This window comes from Aethalodelphis obliquidens, unplaced genomic scaffold (assembly GCF_003676395.1).
Source record: "Aethalodelphis obliquidens isolate GAN/ISIS:26980383/991018 unplaced genomic scaffold, ASM367639v1 scaffold7, whole genome shotgun sequence".
NCBI classification, from domain to species: Eukaryota; Metazoa; Chordata; class Mammalia; order Artiodactyla; family Delphinidae; genus Aethalodelphis; species Aethalodelphis obliquidens.
In genome coordinates this window covers 9,547,151-9,563,957 of record NW_020837951.1, presented here as the reverse complement: position 1 = coordinate 9,563,957, position 16,807 = coordinate 9,547,151, and the positions used below count along the sequence as shown (strand labels likewise).

At 35.3% G+C, this 16,807-nt stretch overlaps 1 protein-coding gene and 1 long non-coding RNA gene across 4 annotated transcripts in view; one reads left to right on the top strand and one right to left on the bottom strand.

Moving 5' to 3' along the window:
- Positions 1-16,807, top strand: part of PBX3 (PBX homeobox 3) — a 230,919-nt gene that overhangs the window by 143,207 nt on the left and 70,905 nt on the right. The window lies entirely within an intron of this gene.
- LOC113619695 (uncharacterized) overlaps positions 10,344-16,807 on the bottom strand; it is an 18,428-nt gene continuing 11,964 nt past the window's right edge. Inside the window, exon 2 of the long non-coding RNA XR_003432500.1 lies at positions 10,344-10,627. This is a non-coding gene — a long non-coding RNA (uncharacterized LOC113619695). The remainder of the gene's footprint in view (positions 10,628-16,807) is intronic.

The following is a 16,807-nucleotide window of genomic DNA, read 5'->3' as shown; positions in this document are numbered from 1 at the left end:
TCAGAACAATTTGTATCATAAAATCATTTACATAATGGTTTGCTTTTGATGCTGTCATCTGTGAGATTTTTACCTCTAATATAAATTTCCACAAATAAGTTAATTTTTAAAATCAGAATGCAAAAGTGATAAATTATGAATACACTTATTTTAAAAATATGTAAATAAGATACACAAAAAATCATATTCTTAGTATCATTAGCTTTGACATCACTGTATGGTGCCAGATTATAATATGAAGCTTAAAATACTATTTCACATTTTTATCCACTAAATAAAAACCTGCCCTGTGTTTTATTACAAAGTAGGTGGCCTGAAGGAAAAATATATGTATTCTTTCCTTTTGGTATAAAATATGCATTTGGGCTTCTCATTTCATCCCCAATCTGTGTTATTCCTTAAAAATGCAGAACTGCCTGAAGTCCTCTTTAATATTTAATTCAACAACTTTTTAATCTGTCATTATGCTGTGATGAAGTAAGCATCAAGTGTCGCTGAAAAAGATTAAATTATACTTGGAAATAGGAATTGAAATGATTTAGGGTTGGAGGCTGAATATTTGCTTTGCACAAGTAATAATAATAGTAGCTTGGGTGAAGAAGGGCTTGGTTTGGCTTTAATGTCTTTGCCTTGCTGTGCTCCCCTGTGGCTCCCCCTGATTTACGCTGGCATTACTGAGCTTTATTTTATTTAAATGGAGGTAGAAAGTGGAAATTACTACACTACAATACATTAATTATGCCATACTCTTTCTTTGTACTGATTTCCCTTTTTTCTGTAAACATCATAAACAATGATGCAACCTACCCAATATGGATAGCATCTGTAAGCAATCCTGTAGTTCTTGTTAACAAGCTTATCTTAGAAAGGAAAGGCAGTAATAATTAATATCCATCTATGGAATAGTGAAAAGCAAAAGAACATTTATGCTTTCCCTTTCATAAGGGATGATGTCCTGCATAAGAATTAGCTGTGATAGTATGTGTTACTATTTTAACCACTGCATTTTACTTCTTGCTTTTAAAATCTAGACTTTTATCTGTGGACTATTTTGTTCATAGCGACAAAGGGACAAACTTTTAGACTTCTAAGTGACTCAAGAATGTTCAACAGGTGACAGATACTAACCTTTTTGGAGTACTTGGTCTCTGCATATGTTTAGATCTCTGTTATCTGGAAATCTGTTCTGTGGTCTCTGGCTACATGGGCATATTTTTAATATAGCTCTGCCTACACAAGGCCAAAGCAATCAGTTAATTTAGGGGAGAAAACTAACTGAGAAATTATTTGATCAAGTGCACAGAAAGACCCTGTGTGGTTGTTTGAAAGAATGATACATTTCATTGTATTTACTGTTATCCATGTGTATTGGTGGCTTATATGTGTACTCTGGGTCATCATTTGTAATGAATGTCTTGAAAACATACCTTCACTTGTCATGATTTGGCATGATGATGGTCCTTCTCAAACTAAGCCTGGATATAGACTAAAATTTTGATGCACAGCACACCTGTTGGAATATTATCAGAGCTGTATTCACTTCTAGGAATTTGGTGTATCTATAATTCAGATTTTTACTTCCCTGGCATCATGTCCTATCATGCAACAACAGAAAAAAGAAAAGACCGTCCTTCCTTTTTTTGAAACATTCTAAGTGAGAATGTAAACTTATTGCAGTAAATTCAGTATTATCTATTATCTCTGCAGAATTTGAAAAAATAAAACTGGCAAAATTTTTTTTTTCTTTTTTTTTTTTTTGCTGCCTTGGGTCTTCGTTGCCGTGCATGGGCTTTCTCTAGTTGTGGCGAGCGGGGGCTGCTCTTTGCTGCGGTGCGCAGGCTTCTCTTGTTGCAGAGCATGGGCTCTAGGCGTGTGGGCTTAAGTATTTGCGGTGCGTGGGCTCAGTAGTGGCTCGCAGGCTCTAGAGCGCAGGCTCAGTAGTTGTGGTGCACGGGCTTAGTTGCTCCACAGCATTTGGGATCTCCTGGACCAGGGCTCGAACCTGTGTCCCCTGAATTGGTAGGTGGATTCTTAACCATTGTGCCACCAGGGAAGTCCCTTGGCAAAGTGTTTTTAAGATTACGAAGTTTTAGGTACCCTTTTATTTGTTACCCTTTCATTCTTCTATCACTATGGCTGTATAAGTTGCACTAAGACTAAAACACCTGGAAAAATTACCAAAGGCATTTTGAAAAGGATATATTAATTTTTTTCAGAAACAGTTTTTTGTTGGTAGCTTGAGTTAATTTTATGCCCTGCCTAATTGAATTCCCTCAGTATTTAGCTCCCCACTTTATCAGTGAATACCTGAGGTATGGAGGGTGGAACAATTGTGTGAGTATCATTACACCCCTTTCATTATCATGAGATATTTGAAATTAATGTTCTGTTGTTTTTGATAGTAAATTACCTCTTACAGTTCATAAATACATATGTAGAGGATTAGGTTCACAGATTATTTACGATTTAGTGTTTTGATCTAGAATAACATTTTAAAATATTTTTTAACAATTGATTAATGTTTGCCTACATAATGCTGTTCATATTAAGATATGCATTTGTCAACATGTGCGTTTTTTGCTCTAGCACAAGACTAGTTGCCTTTCTGAAACCTAGTATGCTTGTAGGGTAAAGTAAATGCATGTCTTTGTAGAAGAATAAATAAAAAGAGCAACCTGAGTCAATAAGCAGGTTCAATTCATGCCTACAGCCATGGCGGACAGCTCATTTTGTAGATGTGGGTGTTTTGTTTACATTTATAATGCAGCTTTATTTAATGCTGACAGATATAGCTTGTGGCAAATGATAGTCAGAATGTATGAGCAGTCATAATGCTTCTGTCTTCTCATAGTGTGCTGCTGAAAATAAGCAGTTCACCTCTGTTTTTATTGAGGAAAGGATATGAGACAGCTATAGCTTCGTGAGGCTATTTATTGAGTTGTTTTACTAGCTGTGAACATGCCGCTTTATAGCAGTTGTGAAAATGGACTTTGCTAGTGTGTGGGAAAGGAAATAACACTGCAGTATACAAGGGTAGTAAAAAATCTCTATAAATAATTTTTCAGACTGAGGAATATTCTCATTTAAACAGGCAGAATGGGTTGTGATTTTGGCTAGGTGTCAGTTTCCCCAAAAAAATCACTAGGTTGGAATTAATCATATAACTTCGAGGAAAATTTTGATTCTCTAAAATTTAATTAGTTTAGAGCTTAGGAAAAGTTGCTTACATACCTACCGGGATTTAGCACAGCATTGTGGTGACCTTTGGGGCTTAAGGATCTATATTAACCATCTTAGGGGTAAAAATTATAAAATTACAGTAGGCTGCATGTATGTGTGATAAGACATACCTGTACCTGTAAGCTAACAATATGTTAATACTATGTTATTTAAGAATGTACGCCTGATACAGAGAAACCTATATTCATATATTGTTTATAATGTAATAGAGAATTCAGATGTGTAAGTAGCACACAAATGATGGAAAATTCTTTAAATATTTGTATTTTGGCTCTAAAGATTTATTATTCAAAATAACTAAGGGAAAGTGACAAAGTAACCACAGAATTTGAATTTGCATTATTTCTTTCATCCCTGGGAAATTATAGGCACTCACTACACCTGGAGCTTTTTACTCTCCAACTGTTTTGGTTTTTACACTAGTTTCTTTTTTCCTCCACTAAATCTGCCCAGGTCTGCTAAAGCTTTTTGATGTACAGTTATTTGTTGGCTACTGTAATTGTGATGGATATAATACTTTTTATTCTTAAACATAAAACAGAGCATACATATTTGAAATTTTTATTACTTTCCTATTTTTATTCAAATGTTCATCATACAGTAGTGAGAAGGTACACAAATAATATTTTCATGCATGCAAAATAATTTAGAAAGCAGTGTGAATCTCAGCAGGTGTTTCTTCCATGTCTGTGCTCAAATTTCTAGGGAACACTGAATATTAAATTGAAATAACCTCCCTTGATATTATGCAGCTAAAGTTCAGTTTAATTCTCAGATAAGGTTTTCTTGGACCCATATCATTTTCTTCTCAAGTAAATAAAAATCAGACTATTTAAATACTTGCTACTTTACAAAGTAAATCAAAATGTTGCAAAGTACTTTCTTTTCCTTAGTGCTTTTATTAAGGCATTTGTGTTACCACTAAATATATGGATTATAGGGATGTGTAAAAATGTTCTTATTTCCTTCTCCACTGGCTGATGAAATGGGTTAATCTCTCTATAGAGCTATTTCCTTAATTCACCACCTGTTTTCAAATCCCTGGTAACTGACAAGGTAAGCGAAGAGGTTCCTCTGTGTGTGCCTTGTATACCTATTTCACAGAGAGAGAAACCTAGAATTAAAAAATTAAAAGTCTTGAATTTTTTTTTTAAGGAAAGTTGTTGCATGTTACTAAAAAGCTGCCATATTTAAATTATCATTCAGCAACCCAATTATTTCACCAACCAGGCATCCTTTCAATGGAAGTTTTCAACTCAAAAGGGCATACATCTATATAAAGTACAATTTATTACCTTTTTAAATGCCCATTTCCTTCCCAGCATATTTTAAGAATATGATAGACTAATGCAAATTTTATATATTTTTGATTTAGAAACAAAGGAATTGATTTTATACTTAGAAAAGTAAATGTGAGCTTGGCTAGTATGATTAGAATGTCTCAACTGTATATAAGTAATCATTTATTGTTTAAATACTGAAGAGGCTGTAGCAAAATGCTGTGAAGAGCCATCACACTCATTAACCTGCAAGCTAATTAGCTTCCTCCTGCCTGATTGCTGACAAGTTCTTCAATCTGAACCCATTGCTGTTGTGTCAGCAGAGAAGCACAGAGTGAGGTAGAGGAGGTCTCCATTAGATGTTTGTGAACAAAGTCTCTGCATTAAAGGTTTGTTTTTTACACTCTAACAAATGTTAAAGCATTCATATCCCCAGCTATAATTAAATTGGCAACTCTTAATTACTGTAATTAGTATATTAACTGTTTCCTTTCCTGTTCATTTATAATTGATTTCAAGAGATTACATTGTAATTTAATGTGATTTTTAAAATTTAATCATTGTTTAAAAGGTTTCAATAGTTAAATGTACATCTAAATGCTATTGAATATTTGAAATAATATGCATAAAATCACTTAAATGCAGTGTCCTGTCAAAACCAGTACCTATGGGCTTTATATTCATATGTCCTTTTTTCCTGTGCAAACATGACATTCATTCCCCGTTAGACTTTTTCGCCCCTGGTAGGCTAACATTTCTTAACTAGGTTGCAAATTATTATTGGAATGATAGAACATTTTGCAAATGCATCTTAAAATATGAATTCATTAATTCGTGGAGGACTAATTCATTTAGAATAGCTTCTTGAGGGCAAAAAACATTCATAAGTTATTTTGCTTATTATATCATCCAATCAAACTCAAGACTTTATGGAGAGTACCAGAATAAATAGAGTACGTTTTGGAATGGTAAGTGATCTAAGTATGAATTGATGAAGTCCTTTCTAGATTTTCAGAATTATCACTGTTACTGCTTTCTGGCAAATGCTACTTACAATTTTGGTTTAAAATATTTGAATCATCTTCAGCAAATTAGTTAGAGGCCTAAACCATTCTGAAATGCCATATATACCAGCAAAATGTATTCACATGTCTAAAAGACCACATACTGAGATTTACTGTACTTCTAGTTTATGTAGGGAAAACTGCTATTTGAGGTATCTGATTTAAAAGTACTGGATGGAAGTAAGAAACAGCATCAAAGTTTATGGGAGGGGCTTCCCTGGTGGCGCAGTGGTTGAGAATCCGCCTGCCGATGCAGGGGACGCGGGTTCATGCCCCGGCCCAGGAGGATACCGCGTGCCGCGGAGCGGCTGGGCCCGTGGGCCGTGGCTGCTGAGCCTGCGCGTCCGGAGCCTGTGCTCCGCGGCGGGAGAGGCCACAGCAGTGAGAGGCCCGCGTGCCGCAAAAAAAAAAAGTTTATGGGAGCTTTCCGTACAAGTGCGTATTTATTCTGTATTGGACATGGGCAGAGTTATCATTTGCATAGCATCCTGTAAAGACCTTAAACTACGTGATTATATATTTACCACTAGTTGGCTTTAACAAGCCCTAATTCAAGATTGGCTGTTTTAAATAAAATTGAAAATATATGTATTTTATTTAATCATTGTTATAATAATTAAAATATTAATGTGACTTATTTAAATTATCATTCACTTACCGTCAGCATTCCTTTTATGAAGAACTACCCAATGCACTACAGAAATGCACCCTACTTTAATGAGTACAGCTTTTTAAATACAGTGGTTTTTATGTAAGAATTGTAACTTGAGCCTCAAGTCAACTGTGTGAAGGAATAGATGCTGAGGTTCCTTCTTGCACTATAGTTCTGTGGACTGGTAGTCTCTTGGCTAGGAAAGAGATTTGAGGTCCTGAGGCAGTGTTTTGCATTTTTAGAATAAAATTTATCAGTTGGGAGCTACCGTTCTCACCAATACGGACAGCCTCCCAGTATGGACACCCTCAACAGTATGGACACCCTCCCACTACCCATTCCCTGCCTCTACTTCCACTTCTCTAGCATAGCCTGATTCTGAGAGAAGAGCAAGATTTTCTCCCAGGAACTTTTATAATCTCCTTTAGAATGTGATGCAAGTTAAATTTCAGAGAATTTAGTGTAATAATGATTCAAATTTGCTTTACAGAGGAAATAAAATGAGTTCAACGGCCTTTTGAATTTTAGGGCTCATTTCAGAATCTTTGGACCACTTGTTATAGTCTATAATCATACTATCAGAGAGCCCTAACTAAATGCTGAACCTGTTGAGGGAAGGGAATCTATAGAACGTTTAGCTGACTCCTCTCATTTCATAGATAGGGAGGCAACTCGCCCAAGGCCAACAACCAAATAGAACAGCACATACAAGATGAGGATCCACATCCTTGGGCTTCTAGTCTAGTGCTCAAGCTTCATAAATGTGAGTTGTAGTGGATTGATTTAGTACTTCTTCTGGGTGTCTAAGATTATTTGTATCATAGTTATTTTATATTGAATGTTAAAGTTGTTTGAAGTATATGAGTACAATTTTATTGTTTAAAGTAAATGCCCAAATTCATGTAAAACAGTTAGTCTTTTAAAATAATACACAAGTACTAAAATAGAAATGGCTGAATTCAGGACTGATTTGGTACCAAAAACAAACAAAAAAACCCCACCCCAGTTTGACATCAAGGGGGTATTTTTCTCCAGTAAGTTATTTAATAAAAGAAACTTCTGTGGTATTGAAAGATATGTTGCTAAAGTGCTGGTTTCAATAAGTACCTCTAAAGAAGCTAAATTGTTTTCCAAAAAACGTATGTGATGACAACCCTTTATATCATATGCCTAGTTTATTTTTTCCCTTATTGTGTATATCACAGTCTTTTTTTTTTTTTTTTTTTGCGGTACGCGGGCCTCTCGCTGTTGTGGCCTTTCCCGTTGCGGAGCACAGGCTCCGGACGCGCAGGCTCAGTGGCCATGGCTCATGGGCCCAGCCGCTCCACGGCATGTGGGATCTTCCCGGACCGGGGCACGAACCTGTGTCCCCTGCATCGGCAGGCGGACTCTCAACCACTGCACCACCAGGGAAGCCCTATATCACAGTCTTTAGTGAGAGAGAGAGGGAGAGCTGGCGGGGGTGGGGGGTGGGTGGAATGGCGAGCAGTCTGTGTGTGTGTGCTATTGCCAGAGTGTACATGAAGAGAGGGGAGCAGAGCACAAATCACAGAGCTTCAAAATACCATTGGCAGTGTCTTACAGCTTTTTGGTCACCTGGTGACCATCTCAGTGCCTCACTGCCAGAATGTAGTACTAGACTCTCCACTTCGCAGTTTCTACAAAGTTAGGATTAGAACAAGGAGACTTTAAAAAAGGTAACGTGCCCAAACACTTCATATGAAAATAAATTATTTGATTTTTTGATATACTTAAATGACAAATGTAATATTTTTCTATTAAATATATCTATATATGTGCTTGTCTAGAAGTAATTGAGGGCATTGTCTTCTGTAAAACGGTGGTGGTATTGGTTTGGCACCTCTGTGTATGTAACTGTTAAAGAGTAAAGCCCCCAAAAGTATTTTCTTGATATTAGCTTTCATTTATAAACCAGAATAATTCTGAATGCTTCTAGTAATGGGAGATAACCCAAGGCAAATTTAATTTTAGATTGGGCTTTTGCTTAATGTATTATTCATAGTATTGTATTATCAGTTAAGCATATCCCTGACAATAAACTTAAAACTTAACTTTAATAGTAATATCCACCCTAATATGGGTGAGTCAGGTAGTGACCTGACATGATTTATTTTGCCTCCTTATTGTAGATAATTTTTTAATAATGGTGGGATGGAGTTATTTGCTGTTTTTCTCACCCCCCCTTTTTTTTAACACTTCACCATTTTTGCTGCATGACCTGGTTTTGCATTTTTCTGATTCTCTGTTCATCTAATTAGTATGTTCTAAAAAGACCTGGACCACTTATTGTACAGAGATGTAGCCTGTGGGTATTTAATAAGGAGCTTTCAGTGGTACATTTGCATCTTTTGCTTGGGGTCTGAATAGTGAATTACCTTTAAGATCATTAGAAGCACTGTTGAATTGTTAAAATCAAGCCACAATATTCTAATGACAGTTCAAAACTTCAGGCTTCCTATATAACCCAGGTGACCCCAGCATAATTGTATGTAGTGCAGAAGACCCCAGGATAAACTGACGATGGTTCAGCTCACCCACAGTGTAGCCTTTATATGCAGGTAGCTTTATACCCAAACAAACCAAATAGAGATGTAGTAAAAACAAATGTCTTATTCTAGTTATGTACACTCAAGTATGTGTGTGTGTGTGTGTGTGTGTGTGTGTATACATATATATAAAATGATATATTTTAATATCATAATACTAGTCCCCCAAGTATGACTTGATACTTTTTAAAAAGAGACACAGCTCCTAAGCAATATGCAGAATATGGAATGTATTTTATCAGATAACTGATCTTTTAGAAATGTAATTCCTAGAAAACTAAATGCTTAAAAGTGGAGTGTTTTGTCAGGTTCTTACCATAGACCAAGAACTAAATAGGGAGATACTTTGTTGTTCAAGGATTAAATTATAATTTATTCTTTCTCTAACCAAATATTGAGAGCTATTATTAGATACCAAGTGAGAGTCCTTAAATCTTTTCTAAAAGGCAGCTTAAAATATTTTTTAAAGCTTATGTATTTTTGTTAGTTTTTTTTGGTCATTATTATAGAATTGTAGAATTTTAAAGCTGGGAGAAAATTTAACACCTTTTTTGGTTGTTAATATTTTCACTAGTTCTCTGATCTCAAATTGATGTGCTGTTTACCTGCTACCACCAATGCCGGGGAGCTCAAAGGTAGCTGGTAACAAAACTGACTTAAATAAAGAAAAAGATAGTGATAAATTTCATGTTCTTAAATAAATGCTTTTACTTAGAGGGTATTTATAAATTCATTACCTGCCATTTAATCTTATCTGAGCTTCTCGACTGCATATGAAAACTAAATGAATATAGATATTTTGTACAACTAAATTTAGTAGATAACATATGTTAATTGATTTAAAATTTAGCAATTGTACTTCAAAACTGCCTTTCTGAAATAGCTGTTTCTTAATGGAATCTGAAGTTACTTAGTTGTGATCAATAATTTCTACTGAACAAGCTGTATATGAGTTTTAGCACAGTGCTGTGCATATAATGGGTAGTTAGTAGAAGTTTGTAGAATGAGAGTATGAATGAATGAAAGAGTATAAAGGAAAAGACTATATCTGGTACATAATGGGGCGCCTATGTACCAATAGTTAGTTGAGCCAATTAACCAGCTAGTTATGTTTTCCAGAGGGTGTTACTTCCAATAACAGTTTCAAAATTTTATAAATAATAACCGGGCAGTAATTAACTCGAGTTCACCTGGTAGACTGTCTATAATGTGTTTATTTTGTTTATCTCATCCTTTCGCACTCTTTTCTTGTTACCAATTTACTACTCCGAGTTCTCCAGATCAACTGTGAAAAGTGGCTACCTGATCTGACAGGATCCTTGTTTGGTCCATGACATCTGATGTTGTCTTTTCTTTGCTCTTCTTTTAATTGTGTCACCTTCATTGTTAGAGAAACCCAAATCTTCCATTTCTTGAAGAAGCTGCTTTATTTCTATCTTTTAGATCTATTTTGGAAATAAAACAGAATTTGTATTTTTTAAAATAAATTATTATTTCTTATATGGAGAGAGGTTAATGGTGAGGCAAATGATTATGCAAAGATGTTCATTACGAAGACCTAAACTGAAAAATAAAATCAGAGTAAAATTTTAGTTAAAACTGGATCTAGCTTGCATGCATATTCAAAAATATCATGTAAGGTTTAACATATTTATGATCAGAGCATTGACCAATGATGTTCTGTTCAGTAGTTCTGCAGGATTTTCTCTTCTAAGAAGAATTTGTTGTATTCACATTTTTGTTTCCTTTGGGATCCCAGACAATGACTCTGTAGTCTGATTCATTAATATTGGTTGTCTTCAGCAGAGAGTATCCAGATTTGACCTGCCAAGTATTAAATTTTTAATGTGTTACTAGTTCTTTCACAGAGTAAGGCTTGTCTTTGTTCTTTGTATTTTTGTACCAGTACAGCTTGAATCAGAGACTTAATTTCTAGTATCACTAAATACGCCTCATTTTCAAAATACATATACAACGCACATATACAACTATAAAAATGTTTATCGATGAAACATACTTCAATATGAATAGCTACCTTTTAAAATATTTGAAATTATGCATTTCCAAATTTATTTTGAAAAGTGCCAGGGGGTGCTACGTGCTATGTACAATAAGTTAATTATTATGCTATTAACATTGATGATGTTGAATGTGTATTAGTTAATGTGTTAATGACGTGTTAATTACTGTACATGTTGTGAAGAACCTTCAGGCTTGTTCTATGATGCAACATGTCAACTTGAACCAGACCAAGTAATCTGCGACGCAGACTGTAACTCTTAAAAATAACACTTGTAAACATAAATTATAAATTAAATTATGCTTTTTATTATCCTTTTTCTTTCTGGTAGAATGAATAAGTAATTCTTCTGCTATCTGCACCTGTTAGAACCTAATACTGTCAGACTCTGTTTTCCCCAAGAGGATTGGAAGAGATTTGTTATGCAATAACTTCCGCTTTGTTTACTCTCTGGCATCTAGTGTATATTTTATATAGATTCATGTGTTTTGCACCCTGAAAGATCCTTCTTTTTTTGTTTACCAGATTAATTTATAATGGAGGACACTCAGTCTTTGTGCAAGCAGGTAAAAAGGGGCCTTGTTCGATTACCACCACTAGTTGATATTAAACTAATCTATCGATATATGTACTTGTGATTCAGTCTATGGCCCTTCAAGCTTGTTGGCCAAATAGTTGAAACTTCAGGAGATCAGTCATAAAAAACTGAATGCCACTTTCTTTTTCTATTTAAAAGGGCCTAGAATTTGCTGCTATTTGAAAACATGGAATAATGCATTTGGTTTTTGCATAAATACTGCTTGAAAATGTCAAATATTCAAATTTCATTACTTCAACTTTTAAATTAATTGTTGCTCACTTCTTATTTGTCAACATTTTTGGAAAATATACCTGATGATAATCTTTAAAAGACTAATTTGGAAAAATATAATAAAATTGTAGAAATATAATAAAATTTATGTTATTCATAAAATATTATTTATTTTTATCCCTCCAAAATCATTTGTCTCATATTAAACAAACCACATTTGTAAAGAATAACTCAAATGAACTAAGAGTCTTGTTGTAGTGAGGATGTTTTTTAAATGACCCAGAGCCAACTCTTAAAAATACAAAAATAGGGCTTCCCTGGTGGCGCAGTGGTTGGGGGTCCGCCTGCCGATTCAGGGGACGTGGGTTCGTGCCCCGGTCTGGGGGGATCCCGCGTGCCGTGGAGCAGCTGGGCCCGTGGGCCGTGGCTGCTGGGCCTGTGCGTCCGGAGCCTGTGCTCCGCGACGGGAGGGGCCGCGGCAGTGAGAGGCCCGCGTACCGCAAATAAATAAATAAATAAAATGAAATAAAATAAAGATGAATGTTCCTTTTAGGCAGTTACTCTATCTTTTAAGTTCTGTTAATATAATATGTACAAAAGGTGGTGAAGAGTTCAGGCTGTAAAGCTAGACTGTCCAGGGTCAAATTCTGGCTCTTTCACTGTCTAGCTGTGTGACTGTGAGCATGGCCTCAGTTTCATGATAATAAAAGTGGGCATAATAATAGTACTTACTTCTTAGGATTGTTAAGATGATTAAATGAGTTAATACAAGTAGAGCACTTTGAGCCAGCTCTGGCACATAGGAAACACTCAATAAATGTGAGGTCTTATTAACCTACCTTTAATATTCTACTGAAAATTATTTGGAAGCATTTAATTGCCACAAGCTCTCCGAATTCCCCGGGACCCATTATGAATGTGAGTTTTTGGTTTTCAGTCATTATAGTCTCGTACCCTATCACAGAGAAACATCTTATTTTTAATGATGATTTTATTACTCCAGTGTTGTGTACATCCACCTGGAGTCATCCCAGGTTTTTTCGTTCATCTAATCTTGTTTGATTTCCTATAGCACAGCTCTTGTTGAGATTTGTATTGGCATAGAAGGGTATTCTGACCAGGACTTTGGTCTCCCTTGCAAATATTTGTGTCTCTCTTGTTTACAGCCCTGATGCCCTCTTGTAATACCCATGCAAAGGGGATTCTAATAAATCTTGTGCTCAGCATTACACATTGTTTGTTTTAGCTGCCTTCCACTTCATGCTTCCTCCTTTAAGAGCGAGCCATTACGAAAGGTTAGATTCACAGTTAGCAGGCTTTAGCTCTCCCTTTTGAATCAGTGAGGTTGCCGTTTTATTGCTCTCCGACTTACACTTCAGTGATGAGAGTAAACTAGCATCAGATTAAAGGTCAGCAAATCCCATCAAAGAGAGGAATATTAGGGGCAGAGATAGTTGGAGAGGCAGCACACCACTGGGTATTGACAGGGTGATTCCAGGGTATCAGTCAGCAGAATTATAGCTGCCCAGAGAGTCAGTACAGCTTTAATGAGCCTGTGTGAAGAGGAAGAGGGTGGATTTATGTAGTTCCTCATAATTTTCTGTAGAGACTGTTATTGCAGACATTCTGTGGAGTGTTCTGGTCTTTCATTTAATTCAAAGGTCCTGGCGCTTATCCATCCTCTAAATTCCTTTTTGTTAGCTCAAATCAAAGTTGACATTTCCATGGTTTACCACCTAAAACACCCAGTTCAAAATCAGGTTTCTTTTACCAATTTTGAAATCGGTATACTGTTAATAAAAATCTACAATCATATTTATATTAATGCATATGTATTTCCTCTTCAGAAAAGTGGGTTGAATAATGAACTTTTTTTTTCATAAGTAGGCAGTGGGGGAAAATGTACATTTACACATTGCCCCCTAAGCAACTGGGGGTAAAAACTGATTGTAATTATGATATGGTGCTTTTCCAAGGATCCTAATGTTCATTCTCCTTAAATTGGCTTTCCTAATTAATTGTTTATATGCCCATTTGCGTATGCCCCATCTCGCTCTTTCTGCCCCCAATACCCCTAAACTGGAAAAAAAAAATTTTAATCTCTGGAGGGGAAATGTTTTTAATTGTTCTAATGAGCAATGCTACGTTTAATTGCTGTAATTTTCAGTCCACCTTGATTTTGATGTCTTTATAGTGAATGTGACACATTAATTTCTTATTAGGGGGGATTAAATCTCTGTAGTATCAAAATCTAGAATATGCTCTGGGAAGTCAAGTGTTTATGAAAAATGTCTGGATATCTTTGCTATAGGTTATTTGCTTAAAGAGTTGATATATAGATAGGTTTTTTTTTTTTTTTAGCTAAGCTTTTATTTATAGGTCACTAGGAAATAGATGGTTTGTGAGAAAATTATCAATAAATTTGCACTATAATGTTTTCTTTTATTAGCCAAGCCAGCCACCTTTTTGTAATTGGTATTTAAGAATATTCCTTTTTGATTATTTATAAGTAAATGAATGCATTATTAACATAGAGGTCTTGTTTGTGTGATTTGCTGCTTGGAAAATGCTTTCAAGCTTCTCTGCCATTGTCCTCTGTATGCCATGTGGGTGGTCGTGCTTTTCAGACACTTCCATGATTTTTAATGGAATAGAGTGATGGATGTGATACGACCATGAGAAGCACAAATATCCTTTTCAAAGTCCACCGTTGACTGAAACATCTATAGTATTTATAGCAAAATGTAAACTCCTTAAGAGAGATGCAATCAGATGACTATTGAGTGAAAATATAGAAGCCTTCTTCAGTCATTAGTTAGATGCTGTATTTATATTAAAGAGCAAGCACACTTAAAAGTAAAATCATGTGGAAAGTGTAGTAAAGTTCATGTTTCCTATAATCATGCCATGCTTCACGAAGCCCTTTCAATAAAACTGAGTCTGTGTCCTTTATAATAATACAAATAAAACTTTATGCTGTGCTGTTACATTGGAATGTACTGAGGATGTCAGTGACCTCCATGCTGTATTTACTAGTATGCTATTTTGAGCAATGCCTGTGCATCAGGATAATTTGGTATTACAAAAACAATAAAGTGGACATTCCTTTCTGCAGAAGGAAAAAGGGAACCCAGTGGATATTTGCTATTCATAATGAAGTCAACTGACTGTAATTTGTATACTCACTTTTGAACATTTTAGAGAAAAGGGAAAGAAGATGGCTGCAGCAGAGGCAAAGGAAATGAATACAAAGATAAGCATGAGATTAATTATCTGATAGAGGCAGGGTTCTTACTGCCATGAGGTATATATGAATGACGTTTACTGATCACCTTAAAGTACACGACTAAGTATTGTATGTATTTTTTAAATTCAACAGGGGTCTATTATTTTCATTTGAAAAAAATTATGAATGAAAAAAGGACCATTTTTCTGAAATGGTACACATTTTTCTCCACAGTGGTAGTTTCTGACCCAAATTTTTTATCATATGTGGATTATATGTATTGTTTTTTAAAATACCACGTATTTAATCTTTGAAATATTTGATTAAAGATTTCCAAAATACTAATTGAGAACATGCCTAACTTTGGTCTAATTTTAACAAAACACTGTGTAGCCAGTTACAACATGGTAATGAGTACATTCGCAGGAAGAAGAGAGTCCTTATTTCAGAACAAATAAACACCATTTGCTTTCCATGTGGTCTTCTGCACATGGCCATCCTCTAGATTTCTGAGCTTATTTGAAGCATGTGGTCAGAGACCACTAATAATGAGCAGCTATCATGAGTGTTTCATCATCAGTATATATCAAAGTGCTATTCTACTGCTGGAAGTGATATGAGAGTAAAAGTAACATAAAAGAGCAAAAGAAGAAAACAGATACTTAGGTCATAAACATTGAGAAAGCAAAAAGAAATAATACTACATATCATTATAATATGTTACAGTAATTGGCGGCACAATCTATGGCAAAGAAATTTTAGTATATAAAATGGAAGATTAAAATAAAAAAGAAACCAACCCAATCAGATTTGACCATGTATTGAACATTATCAGAAATCAGATAAAAGTTGGGACTTCCCTGGTGGTCCAGTGGTTAAGACCCCGCGCTTCCAATGCAGGGGGTGTGGGTTTGATCCCTGGTTGGGGAGCTAAGATCCCACATGCCATGTGGTATGGCCAAAAAACAAAAACAAAAGAAGGTAAAAGTTTTAATTGTAGGACAGATTTGTTTCAGATTACATTTAAGATTGCAAAGCTTCCATATTTTTTTTATATTCATGGCATGCTCTTGGTAATGTTTCATTTTCACAGATGATACTAAAGAATTCTGCAACTAGCTCTTTGACTTTGGGGAATGCAGCATTTTAATAAAACGGATTTCAGTCTGTGATTTAAAGTGAATACCACTATTGTTGTCTAAAGTAATGATTATATGCCAGGTACTATTTTAGGCATTTTACATATTTTATAGCATTTAAACTTCACAATGATTGTTTGAGTTGGTGGTGTCTCTATTTATAGGGAATGAGGAGGACTCGCCTACAATATCATAGCTAACAAGCAATAGAATTAGAATTTGAATCCAGGCTATTCCGACTCCATATTCTCCAGTTTAGTATATTCTCCAGCAGTGCAGCTCATTTGTATTGTATTTGCAAAGTGAATTTAAAATCCAACAGTATAACTTATATCTCTAGATATTTGAGGTAGAGTGGGACCCTGGACTTAGAGGAGGATAATCCTGTATTGGAATCATTGTTTTCACATTTACTAGCCATGTGATCTTGAGCAAGTCACTTACCCTCTTTGAAGTTTGGTTTATAGTATGTAGTATTGGTATGTAGTATATGCTTAATACGTATTGAAATTTGAATATAGAGAATTTTTAGCCTGAGCATTAGAATGATACCCAAGTACTAATAATAGCGTTTTGGATTATCACATTAACAACTGTAAAATAAGAAGTTAAAGGTACCTACATAAGCAACAAAAGGTCAGAAAACATTTGCTTTTCAGCAGGAACATTTTGATTGTGAACTAGGTGTGGGAGGAACTTATCAAAGTCTGGAAGATTCGGTCTTCCAGAAAATAGAGTCGGGGAGGAAGCAGCTGTGTGGAGCGGCACACACGACGCCCTCCGTGTTAGAGGGAGCAGGCGCCACAGT